Below are 11,892 nucleotides of genomic sequence, written 5' to 3' on the forward strand. Positions count from 1 at the left end.
TCCTAAGTGTCTATGTTATAACCAACTAGTTTCATTTATAGCAGAAAAGCATGTTACTTGTTGTGAAGCTAAATTATCAAGAGAGGTAGTATAAACAATTTCATGGCGATCGGCAGTAAAAAACACTTTATGATCTGATTTTTTTTCTACTATGCATTTATCATTTTCAAAAGATACTTTATATCCTATGTCACACAGCTGACTTATGCTTAGGAGATTATGTTTTAGCCCATCAACCAGTAAAACATTATCAATAGTAAGGGTGGAATTCTTACCAACCTTACCTACCCCGATGATGCGTCCTTTTGCATTGTCGCCAAATGTCACATAGCCTCCATCCTTAGGAATGATTGAAGTGAATTTTCCTTTTTCGCCGATCATGTGCCATGAGCATCCACTATCTAACTACCACCGGTCCTTGGAGGAGGACAATCTTAGGCATACCTGCAAAATAAGCTAAGTAACTGATGCTGGTCCCCAAATTTTGTTGGGTCCACGAGGGTTAGTAGCAAGATCTCCCTTAACTACCCATATTTTCCTAATTTTAGCATGCTTATTCCTAAGTGGACAATCAAGTTGAATGTGACCAATTTGTTTACATTTAAAGCATTTTATTCTACACTTAGGATCTTTAGGAGGAATATGGGACTTTGACTCATGTGTAAAATTTCCTAAGTAAAGATCAGGTCGTCTAACATTTTCAATACCATTAAAACCAAGACCCTCTTTACTTAAGGAGTTTCTTCAGGCACCAAGTAGTTTTTCAAAATTGTGTTTGCCCTCGGTGAATTTAAAAATGATTTTGGAGCTATCCCCCATTTTCCTCTCAAGCTCAACAATGGTAGCATCTTTTTCTTCTAAATTGGAAGAATGAGAGGTTTTTGCAATATTAAACAATTTTGACCAATTCTCACGTTTCTTTTTCAAATCATTATTTTCTTTGGTCATTTTTCCTAACAATTTAGATACATGAATATATTCCAGTTGCAACTCTCTAAATGTAGGCATGCAATCAGAATCACAATCATCAAATGAATAATATGAAGATAATGAGCTAGAAGATGATACCTCATTGTCTTGTGCCATCAAGCACATATTGGCGACCTCTGAGTCGCTATGGTCTGATTTTAAGTCGCTGCTACTAAGCTTATCCCATGATGTCCCAGCCTTCATGGTTTTCTTCTTTTTCTTAGCCTCCTTTTTCAATAGTGGGCAATCTGGTTTGATATGCCCGACCTTGTTGCAGTTGTAACATGTGGGAGCATTTGATTTCTCTTTTCTTTTACTTGACTCTCCCTTTTCAATTGTAGACTCTCTGTATTTTTTATATGGCTTCCTGTTCTTCTTGAAAAATCTGCTAAATTTTCTAGTTAGCATGGCCATATCCTCATCAGTGTCAGATTCACTACATTCACTAGATGTGTTCATGGATATTTTTAATGCAGTCACTTTCTTAGCCCTATTATGCTCATTAAGTCTCTCATTTATGGCTAATTCATAAATGATCAGGGAACCTATCAATTCATCTAGAGTCATGGCCTTAAGGTCTCTACCCTCAACAATGGTCGTAGCGTTGGCTTCCCAAATAGGAGGTAAGCCTCTAAGAATCTTCCTAATCATCTCATATGTGGGATAGGTCTATCCTAATGCATGCAATGAGTTTATGATGTGTGTGAATCTAGTGTACATGCTCTAAATGGACTCACCTACATTCATCCTAAAGGCCTCATACTCATTGGTCAACATGTCTATCCTAGTGTCTTTCACATCCCTAGTACCCTCATATATGACTTCTAACTTATCCCATATTTCTTTAGCAGTAGAGCATGCCATAATTCTGTTAAATTCATTTACATCAAGACTACAGTACAAAATATTCATGGCAGTAGCATTTAAACTAACAACTTTCATATCATCATCATTATATTCTTCTTCAGTCTTAGGAACCCTAGTTGTACCCTCAATTTTCATAGGGACATAATTTCCCTTAGAGACAATCCTCCACACCTTCCAATCAGTATTCTGAAGGTAGATGCACATCCTCTATTTTCAGAAGGTGTAATTAATACCACTGAAAACAGGAGGTCGTGCAGAAGATGGTCCCTTAGGGAAAGGGGTCACATAGCTATAAGCTATATGTGATCTTTTGGAAATTAACAGCTAGTCTATGTTATGCGGCTCTGATACCAATTGTTAGCTTTACCGTGATCCCAAAAGTGGGGGTGAAATGGTATTTTTTAAAATTTAAGCCCTAGGTCAATCTCCTAACACCAATATATTCAAAACCCTACGGTCAATCTAGTGCAAGTATTGTAACTGTATACCAGGAAGTAAATAAAGCAATTTAATCAAACATACATGCACTAGAAAGCAGTAAAGCAAGGGTGACGCACAGAAATGTTATCGAGGTTCGGCCAATTGCCTACATCCCCGCCTTGGCTAACAAGCACAGGGATTATCACTATAACTTGCTCACTTAAACGGGTGGAGTGGCACCTAAACAAATCAGGTCAATTAGCACATGGCAGACCTCAACCCTTACAACCAATCCTTACCGGGCTGGATTACTGCCCCCTTAGGCCACACCTAGAAACGCTCAAATTTTACAATCAGATGGTACAAAAAAAGTGCTTTCACATAAAACAGAAATGTACCCAAATATGCACATTCACATACACATCAATAGCATGGATATAATGTAAGCTTAGTGATGCAAGTTTTGTTCAATCAATACTCAACACAGTATAATCAATATGATGCTCAAGAGTATTCAACAAAAGCAATATCTTGGAATAAAAACAAAGTATTTCAATAGCACATCAATATTCCATGTATATGAATCAGATAATCAAACTAGTTCAAAAAGAGTTTTCCCCAATGAAAGATGCACAACACTAGTTTGAAAATAGTTGCTTGATTGAGAAGTCTTTGCACACCAAAAATCAAGCTATTGGATACTTGCAACAAATATGAAAATATCCTAAGCTTGCGTGGTTTATCCCCACACAAGATTTATAATGAGCAAATCTGTGGGATAAACATAAGCTAAAACTCCCCAAAAAAATATAGCAATCAATCACTCAAATGGGAGTTTCTAGAAAGCTATAGCAATCTTAAGCACCCAAAAAATGTTCACACAATCTCAGAGGATATCAAACGAACAGAGATTTGAGAGTATTTGACCAAAAGATGTATTTTCAAAAGAGAGGATATTTTGGCTAATATGTTTGCTAATCTTACCCTAATCTTGCAAATGAACTCATATCTATAGTTAGGGGTACAAATATAACCGTTTGGGATAAAATGGGAATAATTAAAAAAGTCCCAAATGATTAAAATCCAATTAGCTCGAGTTAACCCTGTTTTACCGAGGTTAAAATAATTTTAACCAGTTGGGGTTCGGGTGGCTGAACCTAAGTTCATTCACCCGACAAGATACATACTAAAAAGGTCTTTAAGATAGTTCGATCACCCATGCAGAGCTTCAACCGTTCGAATCAAAGTCAGTAGCATGTGTTCGTGACTTCAAGTGCCCAGTCCAGTGTTCGGAAGCCCGAACTCCTGTGTTCAGTTGCCCGGGGTTCTTTTTGAACTAAAAACATTGGTTGCCCAAGTTGGTGAACAGTCCCTTTCAAAGGGTTCGGTCGCCTGAGCTCTCTCAAGTTGCGTAGATTTGTTCAATTAAAGCATAGTTTCAACACACTTATATATTATATGCTATGTGCGTGAGTGTTGGAGCCTAGGGTCTTGCTATAGTCTAATTGAGCTTACGATATATCCTATATGCATGATGTGCAAGTAAGAAACATACAAACCACAGCCTAGGTTACTATTACAGACCCATATTACAGACATTAAATTTACAATTACAAGTTACAAATCTTCAGGGTCTTCTTGTTTCTTCAAATGTCCTTTCTTGGGATATTTATTTGAGCCTGCACAAATACTTGACAATCATCAAATATCAGTATTTGTCATTATCAAAACTGGGTGTGACCTATAAGGTCAACATAGTTAAATAACAAGAAGGAAATTAAGGCAAAAACAATGAAAATTGAGCTTGAAAATATTATTCTTGATTTTTTTGAGATTTTTCCAAGTGCAAAAACAATTTTTGGTTATAAATTTTTTTTTTTTTTTTTTTGTGATTTTTATGATTTTTTAAAATTTTTTCCCAAATTTTCAAATAAATAAAATAATGAGAAAATAAATAAGGAAAATAATAGGAACCCTAGAAATCAAAACGCAATACTATGGAAAACCTAAAAATCAACATGTAAGAATGCGGCACGCAACACAATGACAATATGCAAAATAAAATAATCATGCACTACAACCATGTTTATAAACATAATCAATCAAAAACCCTGAATATAAAAATAACACAATGACAATAAATCCAAAACCCGAGAAACATTACCATACCATAATAATACTCCAAAACTCTTACATACAAGAAACATGATAAAGAAACTTAAACTTACACAATAACAATAATTTGACAAAAAACTAAATGAATATAAACAATCCAAATGCACAAAACAATGATAAAAATAAAAATAAACAACATGTTACTAACAAATAAAATAAATAAACCAATGAGGCATCAAAGATGTTAGTGTGTGGGCTGAGTGTGTTCACTGTATGCGCACTATGTATGTGTAAGAGTGTGTGCAACAGTAGCTGTAAAGGTGCGTGTGCAAGAGTGTGTGTGTAAGAGGTGTGTGTTTGTGTGTGTGCAGGGTGTGCGTACAGGTGTGCGTTAGTGGTGCATGCTTTAGTGTGTGTACAGGTGCGTGTACAAGTGTGTGTTAGTGGTGCATGCTTTAGTGTGTGTATAGGCGCGTGTACAAGTGTGTGTTAGTGGTGCGTGCTTTAGTGTGTGTGCAGGTGTGTGTTAGTGGTGCGTGCTATGCGTGCAGGCAACTCATAGTGGGGGGTGTGTTAAGATGGCCAAGAGGTTGTGGTTGCAGAAAGGGGGCTGGGGCAGCTGCGATTGGGAACACCCGAATAGTGGTACATGGCCGAATCGGCAGGAGGATGGTCGGATTTGGCATCGAGAACCAGGTACTCGAACATCAAAGGAGTTTTGATTCCCAGGCGAGTGAAGTACTCGTCACTGCCTTGCGTGAGGCCGGAGATGATGGGGCTACTAAAGTGTTCACCGGGGATTTTTGGAGGGGACACCGGCAGCCTTGACAAAGAGGGATCCGACCTGGATAGTGTCGTGGTCAAGTCTGAACTTGAAGATGGACTCGGTACTGAGGTCAGAGGCCAAGGCGTCAATGTGCTCGAGGTGTAGGGAGAGGGTGAGGGTGGATTTTGGCCATCGGAGGACTGATTCGAAGTTGCGGAGGCTCTACGGATGTGAGCAGGTCGTGCGTGAACTATTGGTGGCCAAAGCTGCTAGGTTCGGAGTTGCAGAGATTGTTCATGTTGGTGTTAGGCACGGGAAGGAGTAGGTGGTCGTGAAGTTGGGCTATGAGATGGCCGGAGATTGGAGTGCTACGGCTGTGTGGCGTTTCTATTATTGGAGAAAGGTGGTAGGCTGCTGCTGTGCATATGGATGGAAGGGAGAATAAAAAGGGAGAGTCATGCGTTTAAGAGCTTATGGGCAACACCGTAATGATCTTTGTGCTCTGTGTCATGAGGATGATGATCGGGGTGAGGGTGATGGTCGGAGTAAGGGAGTTAGAAGTTTGTGTGAGCAGAGGTTGAGCCCTCAACAGTCATAAAGGTGACTACAGAAGTATGCCCGTGAGGGTGTGATAGTGAGGGCGAAGCTAGAGTGGTCGGAGCAAAGTTGTTGGAGGTTTGCAACTGGGGGTTGCATGAAGACCGTGAGGCAGTGGCAAGCTTTGGGTATAGAGGGCTTTGGGGATATGGCTGGAGGGTTGGAGAATCCAAGAGGGAGTGAAATGTCTAGGGTGAGAGAGATGAGGGTGGATTTGAGTTACCAGGGAGCACCGAGACGATGGTGGAGCTGGGGGGTGCTCACGGCCAAGAACAAAGAGATGGGTGACGCCGAGGGTGAAGCGGGAGATGAGGGAGAGGTGATGGAGGTTGAAAGGGATGGCAACGAAAGGTGGACAAATGGAGAATAACACGAGGGTGGTGAGGACAACGATGGAGGCTCTGAGACAATGCCAACTAGAAAAGGTGACGCGTGAACAGTGATGATGGTGTGGTGCTCAGCTGTGGGTTGTGTTGCGAGAGACGAGGGTGCGTGGTGAAGCCCAGTGGCCGTGAAGATGGTGGGGTGCTCGAAGGTTGTTGCGATGGTCGGATGTGGTGTATGGTGGCTGTGATGGTGGCGGTTCTCCTAGGTGTAGCCTAGTGTGGCCGTTAAGCGAGGATGACGGTTGTGCCGAGGAGGGTGGCCGGTGGTCTGAATATGGCTGTGGGATCGAGAAAGATGGGAGAAAGATGAGGGTGAGAGATCGTGGAGGCACTGGAAATTGAGAGATGAGGCTGCCCGCGTGAGAGGTGGCCGGAGCTACTAGTTTAGGTCAGAATGGAGAGCCTGTGAGACTGTGGAGAGGCTGGGTGACGACACTGTCCCTGGGGTTTTGTTTTTTGTGCTTTTTGCACACTCCCCCACCACCACCCCCCCCCCCCCCACCGGGCGGATGGTGTGGGATGCACCCATTGTTGGAGGTGTACAAATTTTTTTTTTCAAAAAAAGCATACATACTAACATACATATATACATATATACATTTGGATTCACCTTTTTTTGTATTATTTTTGTTCCTATTTTTGTGTATTTCTCTTTTTTTTATTGTAATAATAATAATAATAATAATAATAATAATAATAATAATAATAATAATAATAATAATAATAATAGTAATAACCTAATAATAATAATAATAATAATAATAGTAATAACCTAATAATAATACGAATAATACTAACACTAATAATAATAATAATAATAATAATAATAATAATAATAATAGCAATAATAATAATAATAATAATAATAATAATAATAATAATAATAACAATGCCTTTGTTATATTTAGCCTGGACAAAATGGGGTGTCTACAACTACCCCTTTTTATAGATTTGTTGTTTAAGATGACAAAGAAGTTATATTTTAACAACAAAACTATAAAGATAAAAGACGCACATTTTGACTAGGCCGAATATAACAAAAGAAACAAAAATGACTCGCAAAGGGCTGACCCGTATGAACTTGCGAAAGGTTGGAGATGACTGCACCAGGTCAAAGGATTCGAGCGAAAGTGACATAAAGGTGACTTGCTGCGAATGTAGGAATCCGAGTTGTAGCGGGTACACTGACCCGAGCCAAAACTTCCTCCAAATGGCTTGCTGCAAATGTAGGAATCCGAACGGTAGCGGGTACACTAACCCAAGCCAAAACTTCCTCGAAATGGCTTGTTGTGGATGTAGGAATCCCAGCCTTAGTGGGTACACCGACTCGAGCCAAAACTTCCTCAAAATGGCTTGCTACGGATGTACGAATCCGAACCATAGCGGGTACATTGTCCCGAGCCAAAACTTCCTCGAAATGGGTTGCTGTGGATGTAGGAATCTGAGTCGTAGTGGGTATACTAACCTGAGCCAAAACTTCCTCAAAACGACTTGCTGCAGATGTAGGAATCCGAGCCATAGCAGGTACACTAACCCATGCCAAAATTTCCTCAAAATGGCTTGTTGCGGATGTAGGAATCCAAGCCGTAGCAGGTACACTAACCCGTGCCTAAGCTTCCTTAAAATGGCTTGCTACGGATGTAGGAATCTAAGCCATAGCGGGTACACTAATCGGAGCCAAAACTTCCTTGAAATGGCTTAATGCAGATGTAGGAATTCGAGTTGTAGCGGGTACACTGACATGAACCAAAACTTCCTCAAAATGGCTTGCTGCAGATGTAGGAATCCGAGTCGTAATGGGTACATTGACCCAAGCCAAAACTCCTCAAAATGGCTTGCTGCCGATGTAAGAATCCGAGTTATAGTGGGTATACTGACTGAAGCCAAAACTTCCTCAAAATGGCTTGTTGCGGATGTAGGAATCCGAGTCGTAGCGGGTACACTAACCTAAGCCAAAACTTTCTCAAAATGGCTTGCTGTGGATGTAGGAATCTGAGTTGTAGAGGGTACAGTGGCTCAAGCCAAAACTTCCTCAAAATGGCTTGCTGCAAGTGTATTTATCCGAGTCGTAGTGGGTACATTGACCCGAGCCAAAACTTCTTCAAAATGGCTTGCTGCAGATGTTGGAATCCAAGTCATAGCGGGTACACTGACCCGAGCCAAAACTTCCTTAAAATGGCTTGCTGCGGATGTAGGAATCCAAGCTGTAGCGGGTACACTAACCCAAGCCTCTATGATGGTTTGCTACGGATGTAGGAATCTGAGTCATGGGGGCACAATGACCCAACCTTTGTGACGGTTTGCTAGGGATGTAGGAATCCAAGTCACGAGGGTACAATAACCCAAACCTCTATGACGGCTTGCTGAGGATGTAGGAATCCGAGCCATGGGGGTACAACAACCCAAACATCTATGATGGCTTGTTGTGGATGTAGGAATCCGAGTCACGGGGGTATAACGACCCAAACTTTTATGATAGCTTGCTGCAGATGTAGGAATCTGAGCCATGGGGGTACAATGACCCCAACCTCTATGACGGTTTGCTGCGGATGTAGGAATCCGAGCCATGGGGGTACAATGACCCAGACCACTATGACGACTTGCTATGGATGTAGGAATTTGAGCCGTGGGGGTACAATGACCCAAACCTTTATGACGGCTTGCTGTGGATGTAGGAATCCGAGCCACGTAGGTACAACAACCCAAGCCAACATTTCTCAAAATTTATTTAAGTGTAGTTTGCAGTTTTAGAAAATGGTTACTCCACTGGGGATGTCCGCACCGAGGGATGGTCCTGAGGTCCCATATAAATGCTCTAGCTAGTGGAGTGCCCCAGTTTCCAGGTAAATCAATAAGTGTCTAGGGTTCGCAGCCCCAGTTTCCAAAGATTTATCAAAATAGGAAGTGCTCAGTTAAGTATGTTGAGTAATCATTCAAAGGCCTAAGACAAGTATGAATGGATGGTGCTATGCATGTCATTACCTAGAATGCAGGGGTGTGTCGCTATATGTACATGTGCATGATTATGCGCGTTACATGATATGTATGCATGCTGCTACTTATAATGCGAATGCTTTTTCTTATTTTCTTTGTAATGCATGATGATGAATGTCCTTTATTTTTCCAATGCACCTGTAATCAATAACCTAATCCCTGATCCTGGTCATGCTTTTAAATTCCAATCATGATATGAAGGCACCTGAATGGGTTCAACTGAAGCTCAACACAGGATCTGCCCCCATTAGTGACTGATCTTAGCTTTTTTCAAATTTCACTCTGACATATAGGCATCAGTACTAGCTTTACTAAAGCTCAACACTAAATCTACCCCAGTTAGCTTATGTTTTCAAATTTCACTCTGACCTGAAAGCACCAGAACTAGCTTCACTGAAGCTCGACATGAATTCAGTCCCAATTTTCAAATTTCACTCTGACCTGAAAGCACCTGAGTTATTTCTCTTGAAACTCAGCATGACATCCACCTCAGTTGACGCATTTGTGGCTGATCCTATCGATCTTGCATTTTTCCAATAAGAGCCTTCTTTGGATTGCATCTTTAATGTTTTAACATCAGTTTGAAATTTAAATGAATAAACATGCAATCGGATGACTCAATCTCATTAGGGATATGAATGGAATGCTCAAGCTTGCTTGATTTTTCTTGCCCTTCTATGCTTGTTTAACAGGAAACAACTTTACCAGTACTTTATAGCTTTGATACTGGCTTGAAGAAACACAATGAGAAAATCCCCTCTTTCTTTTTTTCATTTTTCTTTTTCTTTTTATATTAACCTCCTAAGCACAACTCCTCCACTGCATCACCAGCCAGAGATGCTTTCTTGCTTATTTCAAGCTTTCTGTTTTGAATTGGAACTAGTATCTCATTAAGTAGTCTGATCAATATCCCGATCTCAAGGTGGACTTTAAGACACGGGACAAAATGTAGGCTTTGGGTTTAGGTTTGAACAAGAGAAAGACAACTAAGGCTCAAAAAACTCTTTCCCACACAATATCCTATACTCCTAGTTTGGCGAGACATTTGCAAAGTATTGGCCAAACTTGTTATTTGAACAAACTTCCTACGTACCCTTTTCAGAATTAGGTCATGACATAGTTCAAACTCAAAATTGAGTCTGACAATTCATTTGAGACAACAATGTATGTACCAATCTAGTCAGGGCTTTCATTTCGACCATAATGTAGGTCGGGGGGTATTAGCTAAAGGGTTAAACTTGGCTAAAATTCTGTTGATGTTATAAAGGGTAGTCATTGGTCAAAGATCACATATAATGTACGTCCCTTGTTTTTTCGATATCCCTTTTCTTTTGCTCCTTTTTGCATCTTCCTTTTTTTTATCGTATCTTTTGTTTTTTTCTTTTTCTTTCCATGAAGGGAACTTAGGTCATTTTCAACTAGACCTGTATTTGGAATTGAACCTCTCTAAAACTGCCCCCATGTGGGGTGTGATCATTTGATGGGTTAGCCAATAGAATTGAATATTTCAGGCTCCACGAAGCTAGCAAAGGGTATTTTCTCTTCTCAATTTTTTGGGTAGCGGAAAAATGGCATGTTGTCACTTTGGCGGCTAATTGTTGTCTCACATGATTTGCTAGACCCTCGAAAACCCCGAACCTGGTTTAACCTTTAGGAAATGACTTCTTTGAATAAAATGGTTTAATGTCTAAGCTCAAAGAATTTAACAAATGGCAAAGGAGTGTTTGGTTCTTTTTAGGGGAAAACTAGTTGACCAAAGATGGCCACCCTTCATCTAATCAGAATGTAATCATCGTACTTTTAAGACGTTAATCTTGCAGTGGGATCCTTAGTAAACTTCATCTTTGAGGCTCTCACTCGCCATCTTTTTTTTCTTTTCTTTTTTTACCTTTTTTTTTTTTGCTAAATCCAGGTCCCTTGTTCTGGTAAAATTGCTTCCTATATCGGTGCGAAAGATGTAAGCAAAAGTGGAGAACATTTGGAACAAGGAAATAGGATGAGACTGAAATGTATTTCATTTTTTTAAAATTTAAAAATGTTCAAAGCAAAATGACAACATTCTTCTGAGTTCATGATCCTTATTTTCTATTTTTGATCCTTTTTTATTGGCCCTTCAATCCATCAGTCCTAACTGCGCCCTCCACCATGGTTAGGTAACAGATTCCCATGTACACCAGACTCTTTGTCATCGAATGCCAAACATCCAGCATCTCTCAGTGATTGTACCTGGTGCTTGAGCGCCCAGTAGCAGTCAATAGCGTGACCAAGGGTGTTGGAGTGATATGCGCCCCAAGCATCCAGATCGTACCAATGTGTGAGCGGGTGCCATTCATGTAGAGACCCAAAGAATTATGGTATTTAAATAATAAAAGAGGGAGAAAAAAATGGAAATTGTAAAAGGGGCGTCACAGCTTCGCGTTTGTAGATAAGGACGCGTGTCTCGTCGACGAGAAGTTACTTAGAGGCTATTTTCAACTTTGAATTTCATCGACGAGGAATAAGCATTCGTCAACGAACTTCCTTCATGGCCTCGTCGACGAAGTGATGTGTCTCATCGATGAAGGCCAGCATATAAATAATCTTAAGCTCAGATTTCAGCGCAGATTATTCAAGGAAATCATATTTTCTCTCTCCTCTTCAGTTTTCCTCCCTTCTCTCTAAGATTCTGGGTCCATTCTTTGCTAGATCGATGATCCGAAGCTGCCATGACACTCCTGGGGAAGTTCTCTTCAAGTCTACTGGAGTGGATCATTGGTGGGGCTAACTTGAACTCCATCC

This window comes from Malania oleifera, chromosome 11, assembly GCF_029873635.1.
Source record: "Malania oleifera isolate guangnan ecotype guangnan chromosome 11, ASM2987363v1, whole genome shotgun sequence".
NCBI lineage: Eukaryota > Viridiplantae > Streptophyta > Magnoliopsida > Santalales > Ximeniaceae > Malania > Malania oleifera.